At 46.6% G+C, this 15,996-nt stretch overlaps 1 protein-coding gene across 3 annotated transcripts in view; it reads right to left on the bottom strand.

Annotated features, from left to right (window-relative positions):
• Window positions 1-15,996, bottom strand: part of DLGAP3 (DLG associated protein 3) — a 183,628-nt gene that overhangs the window by 167,457 nt on the left and 175 nt on the right. The gene's annotated exons all lie outside the window — the stretch shown is intronic.

Below are 15,996 nucleotides of genomic sequence, written 5' to 3'. Positions count from 1 at the left end.
CCCTCCCCCGCATGAGTGTTCCTACAACTGTACTCAGTAATGTTCCTTCTTAGAAGGATGTTGCAAGGTTTCATCACTTTAATTGGTCGATTAATCAACTAAAGCTTTAAATGATGAATGCCAATTTTAATCAGAATGGGCACATTTTTAATCAGAGAGGAGAGAGCAGTTTAAGAGTGCACTTATTCGATTTGGAGGCTATTTTGGTTCCAGTGTGTTACCGTAATTGGGAACGAAGAAAGAAAATATTAAACATGTCCTTTCCTTCTAATGAGAACCTGCAGCTTGGGCTCGTTCCATTGCATGTTATCTCATAATTCCTCCAGCATCTTTTTCCCTTTCTTCCTTAGAGGTGCCCATCTTGAGGTTTATTAAAATGGAATTGACACACAAATCAGTTAAAAGGCAGATCATTAATAAGCTAAAAACTCTTTAATTGGTTGACAGCGCTCTTAAAAAGATTCCCCTGAGCATCCCTTTGGCGAAAAAGAAAGACCAGAAATTGGTGGGCAGGAAAGGGTCCTTTGGCGTCTTGTAAAGGAAAGTCTGGTGACATCAAGTTAACATTGTCATGGCCAGTGGTGCAGTGGAGCAGGGACAGAGCACTGCCACACGAAGCTGCCTGATACAGAGCCAGACCATTGGCCCATCTACCTCAGTATTGTCTACACTGACTGGCAGCAACTCTTCATGGTTTCAGGCAAGGTTGCCTCCCAGCCCTACCTGGAGATGCTGCGGATTGAACCTGGGACCTTCTTCAAGCAAAGCATGCTCTACCACTGAGCTATAGCCCTTCCTCAGAGAGAAGGGGGAGAATCATGTATGCCAGGTTGAACTCCAAGGAGGAAAGATGGGATAGAAATGTAATATTAAAACAAATGAACACAAAAATATCCAGACAGAGGGTCTTCTCGGTAGTGGCGGCTGCCCTGTGGAATGCCCTCCCATCAGATGTCAAGGAAATAAGCAACTATCTTACTTTTAAAAGGCATCTGAAGGCAGCCCTGTTTAGGTAAGTTTTTAATGTTTAATGCTGTATTGTGTTTTTAATATTCAGTTGGGAGCCACCCAGAGTGGCTGGGGAAACCCAGTCAGATGGATGGGGTATAAATAAATCATCATCATCACCATCATCACCATCTAAATACATTTCACAACAGGGAAGATGATGCTCTCTTCTACCAGGGTGCCATCTCTCAATCTTCTGCAAGCCAAATAAATGCATTTTTCGCAGAGCAGGCCCTCCCAGTGGTACAGAGGTACCCACACCCCTTCCAGCTTTTGAGGCCCTTGACCATAATAAAAATTAGTTGTGGTTTGTTTATCTAATCTGCTGGCGTGCGGGGACACATTCATCATGGTCTAATCCTATGCCTTTGAAACAGATACATTTTAATTAATATTTATGAACATTTTAAATTCTTTAATATGACAAAAGCTAGATCAGGTTCTTTTTTTTAATCATATCATTTACCAAATCACATCTCTTATTTGCTTAGATTTGCTGCTCTAAGCTGGGAGTGCATGCCATGTTTTTGATCGCCGAAGAATTGATGCTTTTGAATTATGGTGCTGGAGGAGACTCTTGAGAGTCCCATGGACTGCAAGAAGATAAAACCTATCCATTCTTAAGGAAATCAGCCCTGAGTGCTCACTGGAAGGACAGATCCTGAAGCTGAGGCTCCAATACTTTGGCCACCTCATGAGAAGAGAAGACTCACTGGAAAAGACCCTGATGTTAGGAAAGATTGAGGGCACAAGGAGAAGGGGACAACAGAGGACGAGATGGTTGGAGTCTTCATGAAGCTACCAGCATGAGTTTGACCAAACTTCGGGAGGCAGTGGAAGACAGGAGGGCCTGGCATGCTCTGGTCCATGGGGTCACAAAGAGTTTGACACGACTAAATGACTAAACAACCACCACCATATTTTTCCATGTATAACACGCCCCCGTGTATAAGACAACCCCTATTTTTTGGGACTCCAAATTAAAGAAATGGGAGATTGTCCAGAGTTGTTCAGCATTTGGGGGGGGGGGGTTGCCCAGAGTTGTTCAGCTTTTTGGGGGGGGTTGCCCAGGGTTGTTGAGCTTCTTTGGGGGGGGGGATTGTCGACAATCGCTGACCCGCCTGACCACCGCTGCCAATCGCATGCCTCGCCAAAGCCCCCAATCATCATCATCAGTCAGTAGGCAGCAGGCCTTGCCGCAGGCACCAATCACCCACCCAATCGCCGCTGACAATCTCCTGCTCACGGCTGCCACCAATCGCTCATCCCTCTTCGGCACTATCCGTGTATATGATGACCCCCAATTTTTAACATTTCTCTATAATAATAAAAAATCTTATACACGGAAAAATACGGTATATAAAAAACACAGTGTGAAACTTCTTAAATGCCTAGATAGCAACAAGTGTTAAACCTGAGCTCCACATACACACCCCACTTTGAGTTTGAGGGCCAAGTCAAGTACCCTTCCTGCCCCTCCTTGCAATTCTCAGAAAGATCTCTTGTAGCCCTGCTGTTGGCCTTGATTTCTCTTTAAGATGGTTTTACAATTGTTAGCTTAGTGATGATCTGCTTTCTGTGGATTTGTTGTTTTAGGGCCACTTGGTGAGGAGTGGACTCGAAATGCGTATTGACAAATAAAGGCAAAGATGAAAAACGATGTACTTATCTTGCTTAAAAGCATTTTTGAACTGGTCAAATTTAAAAGTCTCTAAGCAGTATACAAAAAAGCCCGAAACAATAAACAGTATCATAAAAATAGAGACGAGACAACCCCCCACCCCAGTAATACAGTATTTTAAAAGCAGATTAAAAACAAGAACTCAGTATTACATGCTCCAATCTTACAGGTCAAGGAAAGCCTGAGCAAAAAGATCTGGCATTACAAGGCGTCTGTTGGATGATGTTTCACGTATGGCAAAGGGAAGATTATTCCAGAGTGTCGGGCAAAGGCGGAAAATGCCCATTTTCGGTCACTGCCCTGTGGTTCTTTTTTAAGGATGCAGTGCCATTAGTAAAATATTCCCAGATGATCTAACTGAAGGCATGCAGCTCAGAGGTATGTACGAGTGTCTGCATTGCATTCAAAAGGTCTCAAGTTCAATTCCCCCCATCTCCAGGTATGGCTGGGAATGTCTCTGTCCTGAAACCCTGGATTGTTGCTGTCAGTCAAAGTAGATATATAAAACTAGAGGGACCAAAGGCTTCCTATGTTTGCAAGTTATTCAGTTCACATTTACAGGTGAACTTACCTAATTTGTGCTTTCCTCAAATTACATGAACTGAAACACATCCTCTGAAATTCGCACTTCTCTGAATTTTGCAGTGCCATTCTCCAGCCAAGGAATGTATATGAAAATGCATATATTGTGGGTAAAGTGTGCATAGAAATGCTTATATTTGTGAAAATGGCATACAAAAATGAAGCATATTAGGGTGATTTGCTTTGCCATAATGGTACATTCGGCAAAATTGTGTGCAGAAATGTACCTACTAGGAGAAATTTGCCTTAACATGCTGATGAACTGGTGTGGAGACGTGGAAACTGAACTTAAGACTGGAAAATTGAGGAGGTGAGAGAAAATGGTCAGATTCGCCCATACCTGTGCTCTGTTCAACAACCTGGTCGCTGTGCTCTGCATCAAAGGCAGAAATTGCTAGGGGGATAAAAGGGCACCAAACAACAGCAAAATATTTGGAAAGCAGAGCCAGCCCACCAATGAGGCGGGGTGGAGCACCTGCCTCAGGCAGCAGAAGCAAGAGAGGCAGCGCCGCACCCATCCCCCTGTCACTGGCATTTTGGCGCATGGTTGTCGCTGTTCATCTTCTGCACCTCTGAGGCAGAGAAGATGAGCAGCAACACCTTGTGGAGTGCCCCATTTCTTGCCAAGTTTGTCAAGAGCTGAGGCATTCCTGTGTGCAGCATTCCCACTCATCTTCCCTGCCTTGTGGAGCGCCTGGGCTCTTGCCAAGTTCAGCGAGATCCAGCCGTTCCTGCACATCGCATTGCCGCTCGTCTTCCCCACCCTGTCCACCTCAAGTCGCAGTGAACTTGAGCATGCTGGAAGGAAGGGGATACAAACCCTGGTAGTGGTAGGCCATGGATGGGGAAATGATTTCCACCCAAGCACCATCTTCCCTCATGGACAACTTTCTGGGGTTGCACGTCAGGGCTGAGGCAGAGGGAAGAGTGGAAGATGCAATGAATGTGGCTGCTCCACTGGTAAGCTACATTCCAGCCATACAAAAGGCCAGAATTTTCTGCACCCACCCTCCATCCAGAGATTTCCACAGTTCAAGGTCACATACTTCATCCCAGCAAAAGCACTCAAGGAGGGTGTTGGGTAGTGATGGTGAGGTGTGTGGTCTGGAGAGAGGTGGTGTGGTCTGGTTGATGGGCATGGCCTTGGGAGAGAGTCTAGAGGGCCAGGAAGAGAGATCTGGAGGGCCAGATGCTGTCCCTGGGCCTGGGTATCCCTATCCTCCCAATGGTAAGTAGACTGGTAAACCTTACCCATGTATCAGGTACTCGGCTTTTGCCCATGCCAGCTGACCACAGGGACTAGCCATGTTAACACATGCACAGGAATTCTGCCCAAGCCCTGAAGCCTCAGGAAAATGTGACAGCCACCTAGCACACAGACAACACGCCCATGAAATAGAGAGGAATTAATTTGAACAAGTTGCGGATTTATCTGCAACTGGGCTGCCTATGAGAAGGTCAATGATAGCAATATCTACGTTGGCCAGCCTCCTTCCAACCTCCCCTTGAAACTTCCGCATGACATTTTCTATAGTGCCTAATGAAACTGGCCACATGGTTCCGCTCCCTCCCTCCCCTCCGCCTCCATGCAGTGGCAAATGCTGAACCAAAGAGCTGGTCCTGACGTGATTTTTAATCAGCCTCCAATTCATATCTTCCCATCCCGTTAGCTCTGATGGCTCCAGAGGTCCTTTGTTTTGCAATTGCCCGAGTGCCGGAGCCCGTCGTTCTCATTATCCCTTTGAAGCGCTTCTTGTTGCTCATGCAAATGTTTTGAATGTGCTGGGAAATTAATAATATCCTAGCGCTCGGGAGAAACAATGGAAGCAGCTCCTAACAGCTGAGTGGGGGAAATGGAGATGCGCTCGTCAGCAAAGTGGCGCGGAAACTATTTCGATAGATAGGTCATGGTGGAGACATTTGCAGCTCGGGCGGCTTTGGCCCCAGTGCACCCATCTGACAGTGAGAAACCAGCAGAGAAGGAGAAGGTGAGGGAGGAAGAGATTCGCCAAGGCCTGAATGTCCTTTACAACAGGGGTGAAGAACCTTAGCCCAAGGGCCAAAGGCCCCCAGGACTTTCCTCAGGTTATGCCCCCCCCTCCCATAGAGGATTCCCCACTTGAATGCGTCCTTGAACTCAGGACTGGCCCACCCATTAGCCTTCATGAGGCAGTTGCCTCAGGCTGCAAACTGGTGACAGTAGGGAGTGATGGCAGATCTGGGCCCCCAAGGAGTTTGTCACTTACCACCTCCTGTGCTAAGGAACAACAGGGCTGCCACCACCTGCTACTCGTCTCCAACCTCCTTTCTTCTCCCTGGGCCACCTCCAGTCGCCTCAGGCGAAAGTGGCAGAGGGGGAGGCAGCCGAGGGGCACCATTTTCTGTTTTGCCTCAAGTGGTAAAATGTATTGGGCTGTCCCTGCTTGAACTCTTGCTTGTCTGGAAGGAGGATGGAGGTGTGTGTGTAGATACCTCTGCTTTATACAGGGCTGGAGTGTAGCCTATGCTAAAAGCTAAGAGTCAAATCCTTTGCTCCAGCCATGTTTGGCTCTGGCACCATGCACAACGGGCAAGGGACCTCTGGAAAGTTGCCCCCAAGAGTGAAAGTTGGCCTCTGAGCTGAAAAAGGTTCCCCTGATTTAGAGGATCAGAGCCAAGGAGGTAAGTGGAAGGGTAGAATCAAGGTGGGGATGTAAACAAGGTAGGGTGTGGGCTTAAAGTCGCCAATTCATACATTGCTGAAGAAGCTTCAGAGCCATTTCCCTATAGCTCAGGCAGCTAATCTGTGGCTGATTCAGCTGTTGTCCAACTACAACTTCCATCATCCCTGACCATTGGCCAGGCTGGCTGAGGCTGATGGAAGCTTGGCATGGAATGTTGACAGGCTGTTGTGGGTAAGGAAACCTGAAACAGGGTGTAAGTCCCACTTGTCCATCCTTGTGTTGAGCCACACACCACCACCGCTGAGATCCACCCCATCAGTTCTCAAGCACTGCACCATCTCCACTATTTCTAAGTCTCCATGTCAGGAGAAGTTCGGGAGAAGATGACTAGACAAATGCATGGAGGGTAAGGCTACCCATGGCTGCTACCCATTATGGCTGTTTCCCCCTCCACTGTCGGAGGCAGTATGCCCCTGAATCTCAGTTGCTGAGAATCACAAGTGGGGTGTGTTGCTGTCGCACTCAGGTCCTGCTAGACTAGATGCTGGACTAGATGAGCCTGGCTTCTGATCCAGCAGCAGGACTCTTCCTATGTTCCTATGAGATGTGGCTTCCTTAATGACAAACCCAAAGGGAGTTGCGCCATTGCAATTTAAAACAACAACCACCACCAAGCAGCTTGTTTAGAGTTTGAATCCCCCCTCCCTTACTCTGAAACAGTTCTGTGAGTGCTAAATGAATATTCAAAGGGAAAATCAGACTGGGCAATTTTCACCTATGTGCCAAGTGTAAATTAAAACACTCATCACTTCTGGCTTCTACACCTCATCAAACCTCCCCCCTCCCTTTCCCCTCCTCATTAACAATAGAGATGCAGAAACATGTACAGGAGATGGGTTTGAGGCACTGGCTCCTTAGTGGGATAAGGAGAGCTGGATGTTTTTGCCATAAATGCAAAGCACATCTTTCAGACACCTGGGAGAGGGCCGTAATATACATACATTGTGAGTTTTTTTAAAAAAACCATCATTGTTTTATCACTGCCAAGGTTGTCCTTTGCAGTCTGTGTTCTTTTCACAGACTCAGTTTTTAAAAATGAATTTGGCTTCTTTTTAAAATTTGTTTCAGCATTTTATGGAGTGGAAGAAAAAGGTACAATCTGTACACATTTTGAAATCAGTATGGAAGTTGGAGGTGGGGGAAGAAGGCTTTTTTAAAAACATGAAAGTCAGATCTGGGCAAGGCAAAGGGTAGGCAGGGGAAGGGAAAATGTATTGAGTTAAAGACTGGGTTGGTTTCATCTCCAGTAGAGCTGGGAGAGAACCTTCCACCTGTCAAACTTGGCTTGCAGGGTGATAGTCCAGTCCCAGCCCTACCATAGGGACTGCTTGATCCTTAAGATCTACATCAGGGACCTTACTCCATGAGCCACACCTTCAGAGGTGAGGAAGGTGGTTGCTGAGTGTATGGCCTCTCCAGCCAGGGTTGGGCAGGGCCCCTGTCTGAAACCCTGGAGAGTGGCTGTCAATCAGTGCCTACAATACTAAGCAAGGTGGCCAACATTTCTGCTTGTCTCGTGCCTAGAAAGCATGGATCCAGGCAGTTTTCCTCTTGCTCTTTTCCCAGGGAAAACCCACTCTTTAGCTCTAAATCGGAACCCTCAGTTCCCAAAGAAATGCTACCTGTTAGAAAGGACAGAACTAACCAACCCCAAATGCCATGCTATTTTGTTAGACAATTTGTCTTTGGCTTTCATGTGGGCTGGAAGGTGGGACAGCAAATCTAATCAATCCAGCAATATTGAATGTTATTTTTCCCCCCAGCAGCAACCTTCTTGGAAGTGTGCTAGGAATCTTTAGAGGCCGGGGGCGGGGAGGGAGGCAGAAACCTGTGGACCTCCAGATGAAACACACTCAATGACCCATCAGCCTCAGTGCTCAATGGTCAAAGATAATGTAGTCCAATGATGCCGGGAGGACCACAAGTTCCCCACCCCTTGTTTAAAGAAAACAGATGAGCCTGGTGAGTTTCAAAGCATCTTTGGGCCCTTAATGGGAGGTTTGGGGTCTGGCTGCAGTTGGGGCTGGTAGGGCAGAGGGCAGAGAGATCAAACAGTAGGTGAAGCCAGAGCCAATGAGACACAGAGCCAGCTAATGTCAGTTTTGCTCCTTGCCTGCTTAGTGAGTTTGATTCAGCCATTATTATTCAACCTGCAAAAGGCAAGCCTCAAACCTCAGCATTTTAAGGGTCAATTTGAGCATCATTTGAAATGGGCTTCCATAGGGATGAATCACTCTCAATCCCACCAGTCACAGAGTAGACTGAGGAGATCCAGTTAAAAAATAAGATCCAGTCAAGCTCTGGGAAATTCACCCTAATGGAGCATCCTCTACTGACTGGCTATCACTGCTCAGAAGCAGGGGGAAAGCACTCTGTACATGCCCAGGGGAGCTTTCCTTTATGACACATTTTGTCTCAAACTCTGTGGTCATTGGTTTAGGAGGGGCCTGACAGCATATCAGAAAGGGGTTCTGCTAATTGGGTGTAATTAAAAGGAGGTGAAACAGCACAGTCCCAAGTGACAGGTTGACTCTCTGTCCTTTTTGAGCCCCGGAGGGGGAGCAGCCACCAAGTCAAGCAGAGTAACTTTCTGCAAGCTCTGCTTCCAAGCAAGACCAGCAGATGGAAATCTCTCTCTCTCTCTCTCTCTCTCTGCAGGGCTGTGAAACTGTCACATGGGCAAGACAGAAGGATTTATTTCAAGACAACCCTTGAACTGACCTCACCTCCCCTTTCACACAATCCCTCCTACCACAAAAGATGAAAGGCAGACATTAATCTCACAGATGCCCGTCCATTGATTTATTGATGTCTCTTTTGCAGCTGAAGCCATTTCTGCCCGGGGTGTTCCCCGTGGAGAGTGCCAGGGCGAAGACATGAAGAGTGCTGTAAAAATACCTCCCTCTGGGCATTTTCCTGGCACCAGCGGAAGGAACAAGCCACTCTGATCTTTTAATTACCTTTACCAGCCTTCTTCCTTTGGCTGTTAGATTCCTTTGGCTAGTAATTTCTGCCTCCTCCCCTCCCACAGGGCTTAATCCAAGCCTGGGCAAAGGTTGTGGCCTAGCGAGAGTCTTCAGGGCTGGAAGGCTGCATCTGGCCTGCTTTCTGGGCAGGAACTAGCCTCCTTCCCTCATTGCCATCATCATTCCAACAGCAAACTCAGGTAGCGAGTGCCAGAATGGGGCTACTGAAAAACTGAAAAAGGGGATCTTCCCCCTTCCTGAAAAAGCAGCCCGACAAAGACTGAGCATGCTAGTCATGAAACACTGGAAAAGGGAAAAATAGTGGTGATGGGCAGTGCTATTTTTCTAGAAAAAGAGGTGCTGGAACTCACCATGAACACCACCCTTGTCTTAGAATGGCAATGGCACCCACCTGAGAGGTTCTGGAACTGAGTTCCTGTGTGTTTCCCCTGAAAAAAAGCTCTGGGGACAGGGAGAATGGAATGCAGTATCCTGGGAATGGGCACGGCTGGCTGGAACCCTGAACACTCCTGTTAGGGAGAACATGCCTGTTGAGCGGGGAAGGACAACACTGGAGGGCTGTTGTTTCCATGCTCTGTTTGTGGGTTTCCTAGAAAAGGGTCATCTTGGGCGCCGCTGGCAACAGGAGCCCTGGAGTAGATTTTTAGACATTTTGGGTGCACTCAGACACTGGGATTATTCCATTAGTTTTCCTGATTATAACGCTAGTGCTTCTACCATGGACTCTTGTGCTCCTTTTACACGGCTTTACCTGTTGCATTATGGAACTGTGGATCTTCTTTTAATCTATATACTGCCAAGCCTCACTACATTTTAAATGGCAGGAAAGAACAGTGTGCTGGAATACCACCCGAAAGCTCATCACATGAAATTACAGTGCAAAAGTCCTGCTAATTTCAGGGTTAACAGGGCTGCAAGCGGATTATTTTTTTCCCCAGGAAGCAAATAACACAGAAATGAGTGCTCAACTTGTTGCAACATGTCCTGCCAAAAACCAGGGTTGCATCCTCAGGAAGCTTGAGTAATGCTAACAGCACCAAGGGACAGGCCAGTGGGTGAGCAGCCTGTCAATTAACTGGGTCAATACCCTGCCTGATGGGTTTCTGCCTACTGAACTATTGTGAACCAGTTGCCTGGACCAGAAAGCCAAAGTGTCCTGAGGAAGGAGTCCCATCAGTCACGATGAATGATTGAACTATGCATTCATAACAAAAACCAGGAAGCCTGGAGAATGACTGGAGCATATTATTTGCAAAGTCTTGCAATAAAAAGGCAATTTTAAATACTAATGGACTGAGGGGAGAGATGATTTGATAATCATGCAAGGAACTTGAAAGGAAATGTCGCTCAGTTCTGAGAGCACCTGCTTTGCATTAATTGCTGTTGTTGTTATTATAATTATTACTAAATTTATATATTGCTCACATGCCAAAATGAATTCTAAGCAGTTTACTACTACATGCCGAAGGTCCTTGCTTCAATCCCTGCCATCTCCAGGTAGGGCTGGGAATGTACTGTCTGAAATCCTGGAGAGCCTCTGCCAGTCATCGTAGACAATAATTGATCTGACTCAGTATAAGTTAGCTTCCTCGTTTTCTACCAGGACTGCAATAAGGGGTGTGAGAAAGGGCTTGCAATAGATGTCCCCAGCATAGGGAGTGAAGGATGCAATAAGAGAGGCTGTCCCAATTTTCATAAAATGGATTTTTAAAAGATTCATTCATCTCAAAGAGTTTAAAAGTGCAGGTTTGCAGAACTCCCCTGGGGAGAAAGTGGGGTGCCACAATAAAGACAGCCCTGGACCTTGCAACGTGCTTTGGTCACATGTAGGCTTGACTGTTGCAACACATTCTACCTGGGGCTGCCTTTAGACTCTTTAGAGAGTTCAGAAATAGCCATTGGTGCAGGATGCTGCTGCCAGGGCTCTGCTATCTGGAGCATATCATCATCTGATCTTGCACTCGGCACCTGGCTTGTTTCCGAGCCTGATTCAAAAGTGCTGGTGATCACTTTTCAAACTCTAAAGCAATTTGGGGCCAAGGTGCATAAAAGGCCACCTGCTCCCAATTGTCTCTACCTGTACATCAGGGGTTGACTCCAGCTTCCATCAGCTCCAGCCAACATAGAATCACAGAATCGCACAATGGTAGCATTACCATTACCCTTAGAAGGAATCCCCCCAAAAGGTCATCTACCCCAACCCCCTGAAATATAGGAATTACATCTAAAGAATCCCTGACAGATGACCATCCAGCATGGTCAGTGTTCAGGAATGATGGAAGCTGTAGCCCAGCAGCACCTAATGGTCCACAGTTTTCCTACCCTTGCTGTACACCAATATTTTTTTGAGGGGGCGTGTCTCTTCTTTGTGTGTCAGTGCTATTTGAGGTGCAGCCAGTTGCTACCTGGGGCAGGGGTTTCTTGGTTGCAGGGTCCAATCCTGGAATTGCCTCCTGAAGGACTCCTATCCAGCCTCTTCCTGCACCACAGTTCAGAGGTAGAGCATAAGTGTTGCATGCAAAGTGTCCTGACTTCAATCCCTGTTGTCTCCAGGCAAAGACCCTGCCAGGAACCCTGGAGAGCTGCTTTCGGTCATTGTAGACATTACTAATAGACCAATATAATCTCATTTGGTATAAAGCCATTCCCTGTGCTGCAAACATTAAGAAAGGGGGCAAAGACTCATTGACTTCAATGGGTCTTCAGTGTTACATTTATTTATTTATCTATTGATTTGCTGCATTAAATTTATACACTGCTTTATTGTTAAAGTGGTTTGCAGAAAGAATAAACCAATAAAATTATTGTTAAAAACAGCAATTCAAAACATCAAAAAGTTAATTAAAATCAGTGACAAGCAAAAGCAGATAAAAATGCATGTCAACATTCTATGTATCAGGATAGGTTTGCCAAAAAGCAGGTGCTGAAAACAGCATAGTGAAGGTAGGGAGTTCCAAAGTGTGGTTTCTGCCACACTAAAAATATCAATTTCTTACATCCCACCTGGTGCAATTCCTTTTCTCTCTTTCCTGTGTTTTTCTTTCTCCTGGGAAGCTCTTTTTTCAAAGTTAACTTTACTGTTGTCTTTCAGTGTTCATCACACTTTCTGACTGCTGTACACTGCCTAGAGGGCCTTTTAAGGGTCAAAAGTGGGTTTACAAATGGGCACATAGATGCAAACCTAATTTCAGATGGCAGCGCTCGGTGGCGCAAAATCTCAAAAAGTGATCTAATGACTCTGGGAAGGAGCTCATATGGGATGATCAGACGATTTAGGTTTTTAAAGGGAAAAGGCAGAACTTTAAATGGTTTGTGGACAGTGTGGCACATTACATCTGCGCTATTCCTTAAGAAACAATCACCCATTTTTTTAAGTTCTCCTGTGATTATGTGTTACGATTATGTGTAACTGGTTGCCAGCTTGATTTGGGCAGAACAATACGCTGTTGGAAACACCTTAATGGGGTGTTTCCTTACTGGGACTAACCCTGTGATGTCAAGCATTTTGTGTCCACTAATGTAATGAAGGACAGAGAGAAATTCGGTTCAGTTCTCATTTAAAGGTGAACCTATGTAATTCACACTTTCCAAAGCAATATAAGAACCCAAACTCAACCATCCTTAGAAATCCACACTTTTTGCAGTTTCCCATGCAGTTTCCCAGCCAAGTAACGTGTACAGAATTGCAGATTACCAGGGTAAATTGTGCATAAAAATGCATATATTTGTGAAGATAACATGCAAAAATGCACTCTAGTAGAGGAAATTGCTTTGCAAAAATGTGTGTGTCAGTTAGGCAAAATTGCAGACAAATGTGTATCGGTTGGGAGAAATTCGAACTGAAATTCTGAGGAGGGCTTTTAAAAAGGAAGAAAGAAAATTGCAAGCTAATGTGAAGAACTGAAGCTAAGATCAGAAAAAAATGAGAAACTGATAGATTTGCCCATCCCTAAATGTAATGGAGCAAAGGCAGAATGGGGTCTGAGACCCTGCAAAGAACCCTCTTCTCTTCTCATTCCTGTGCCCCTTTAAGTTTTGCCCAATGCCCAAGTATTGGAAACTTCTGTCACCCCAAGGGCTGTAGTTCCTTAGGCATCCTCTCAGGGGCCACGTGCTGGTGGTGGGCGAGGCCAGAAGCAGAAATAGGTGGAGCAACGAATATTAATTTACTCACACATGCAGCTTGCTCTTCATCTAGGCAGGCAAGAAGCATTATCAGAGGTCGCACTCACAACTGCACATTTAAAGCATTTGCATGCTATTTTGATAGCCATGGCTCCCCCTTCCCCAAAAAACTTGGGAAATGTAGTTTGTTAAGGGTGCTGGAAGCTATAGCTCTGGGACAAACACATTTCTAGGAAATTTAAATGGTAGTTCACAAATGCAGAGAGCAGGCTGAGCATCAGTGCTGGTGGGCCCTGACTCTGAGGGGTCTGTGGGCGCTGGGTGGTGACACTAAGCCTGGCAAGATGTGATGGTGTCACATGAAGAAGCAAGTGGCACAATATGTCACAGTGGAAGATGGGAGAACCTGGCACCTAGGGGTGCCATTTTTGGGGTGGCAGCCTCCATGTGTCTGACAGCATGTGTTCCACTCTTAAATGAATGGGTAAATGGAGTTCTTTTAACACATGCATGCAAGCGAGCGCACACACGCACACACACACTGCAAAATAAAAATAGATTTTTGAAAAAATCACACACATTCAAATGCAATTTGTTCCCAATGTTTAGCACCCGTTAACAACCAGTCTGCCACATTCTGGACCAGCTGAAGCTTCTGAACGGTCTTTTCAGCTTCCCCAGCTGTTACCCAAATGCTCAGCAGTGGGATTCCAAAGACATCTTTTTAAAACGCTGCCTCTGAGAGCTATAGCACCCCCGCTCTGATGCCTCCTGGATCAGAATAAGAGCCCATCTAGTCCACCGTCCCATTTCTAAAACAGCTTCTAAATCAGGCATAGGCAAACTCTGGCCCTCCAGATGTTTGGGACTACAATTTCCATCACCCCTGACCACTGGTCCTGTTAGCTAGGGATGATGGGAATTGTAGTCCCAAACATCTGGAGGGCTGGAGTTTGCCTATGCCTGTTCTAAATAGTAGACAGCCAGATGCTCCCAGGTTGAAAGTGACAGGCCCCTCCCTGCTCTTTGCTTCCATAACACCTGGTATTCAGAGATGTAGACTGCCACTAGATCTGGAAGTTCCATATAGCACTCTAGACTAATTCCTTTTTATGACTGATCACCTGTGAATTCATCTAGCCCCCTCTTCAAGCTCTCAAAGCCAGCAGCCAGCAGCCATCACGTCTTGTGGCAGGGAATTCCTTAAGGCAATAATTACGCTTTGTGTGAAGAAGACCTTTCCTTGTGTCTAGCAGATCCTGAATCTCCTTCCCAGTCAGTTTCACTGGGAGACTCTTGAGTTTCAGCACGATCAGAGAAGGTGAAATGTTTCTCTTGTCTCTTTCCTCCATTCATAATTTTATAAACCTCTGTCATCTCCCTCCATGAATAAAGACCCAAGCGTGATTGCTTGTCCTTCTCCAACAGTGTGAGAATCTGGAGAGCTCCACATTAGATTGTCTTTCTAGCAAATCGCTCTCCACATCCCCAAAGAACATTCACACAGCATGAAAGAACTTTTCCTCTCCCCCCACCAAACAAAGGCCTTCCTTCCCCCTGCTCTTTCTTCCACCTGAAACCACCTTGGGCAGCTCTCACAGCACCCCCAGCAGTGTCTTACGGCTAAATTCTGCATGCTGCACAGAGCTCTCTGGGTACCCCATGTGACGGACCAAATGACAAGACAGAGAAGATTTCCTTAGCCACATTTCTTTTGCGCCCCAGAAGAGCACCTCTAAAGCCTAAGCAAAAGATCAAAAGGGAGAGGCACAATGGTTCTGGAAGCAACCTCACCTGCACATTGTACACCCACAGGCTGATCCATGCATTCGCTGGCGGTGTTTGTGACAAGTTGCCACTGCTGACAACTTTCTGTCAGGAGAAGCCATTGATCTCTTGCTGTTGTGCAAATGTACCTAGAATTATAAGTGTTGGGAAGGACCTCAAAGGCCATCTAGTTTACCCCCTGCCAGTGCAGGAAAGTCTATGGCTCTGGGGAGCATGCAGACACACCTGAGACACATTATGAAAAGCATAATTTCCAAACCCAGCTGAGTGATCTCTGTTTCACCTGGCAAAGAAAGCAGACCCACAAAAGTAAATGCATGCAGGATGGCTGGGCCACATGTTTCCCAGCGCAGCTCATCCTTCTGACTTCATATATTTTCACATCTAACGGAGAGGCTTGGCCGTTCCCCCCACATCATGCAACCATTTCACAGCCTGTGACCTCTTTGTGAGGGTATTTTTTCGCTCTCAAGAAAATCACACATGGGGAGACCCATTAAACAAAAGCAACAACCCTGAATCTCACTGAGGACTAGTCTCTTGGCAGACACAAGAGAAAGCTTAGAGCATTCAGCACCAGGGAGAGGAGAGAAGAGGGTCTGCTGGTTTTTGCTTGACAATCTCTTTCCACCTCATCCTTTTCAATATAGGGAGAATTGGGATGCCTTTGAGAGACCTGCAAAGGCTCTTGTCTCCCCTGCTTTTATAACCCTGTGAGGTTAAGCTGAGCATCTATTGGGAAGAGGGGCAACCCCACCTCCCGACTCCCTGTAATGTGAGAATGCAGCTGGGGTGGTGGCAGCGGATGCTCAGCCACCGCCACATGGCAGGAGTGCAAGGCACCACCGCGATCCGTAGTGCAACGTGTGGAGAATGTGGGACTGAGGAAGCACACCCCCTCTTTCTCTCCACTCCTCTCCCTGGGTGGCTCCCCCTTCGCACCTTGGGCGCAGTGGGTGCCCGTCACTGACGCCAGATGCACAAGGTGCCTGGCACTAACTGTTGATCAAAGCATCCACAGCTCCAAGTCCCGTCCCTCCTCCACCTGGGAGGGTGCGAGGGGGGGGGCTCCTTCCTGCCTGGACACAAAGCCATTCTCCCC

This window comes from Podarcis erhardii (assembly GCF_964252035.2).
Source record: "Podarcis erhardii genome assembly, chromosome: 7".
Classification (NCBI taxonomy): domain Eukaryota; kingdom Metazoa; phylum Chordata; class Lepidosauria; order Squamata; family Lacertidae; genus Podarcis; species Podarcis erhardii.
Note: the sequence above shows the minus strand (reverse complement) of the source record. Positions and strands in the feature narration are given on the sequence as shown.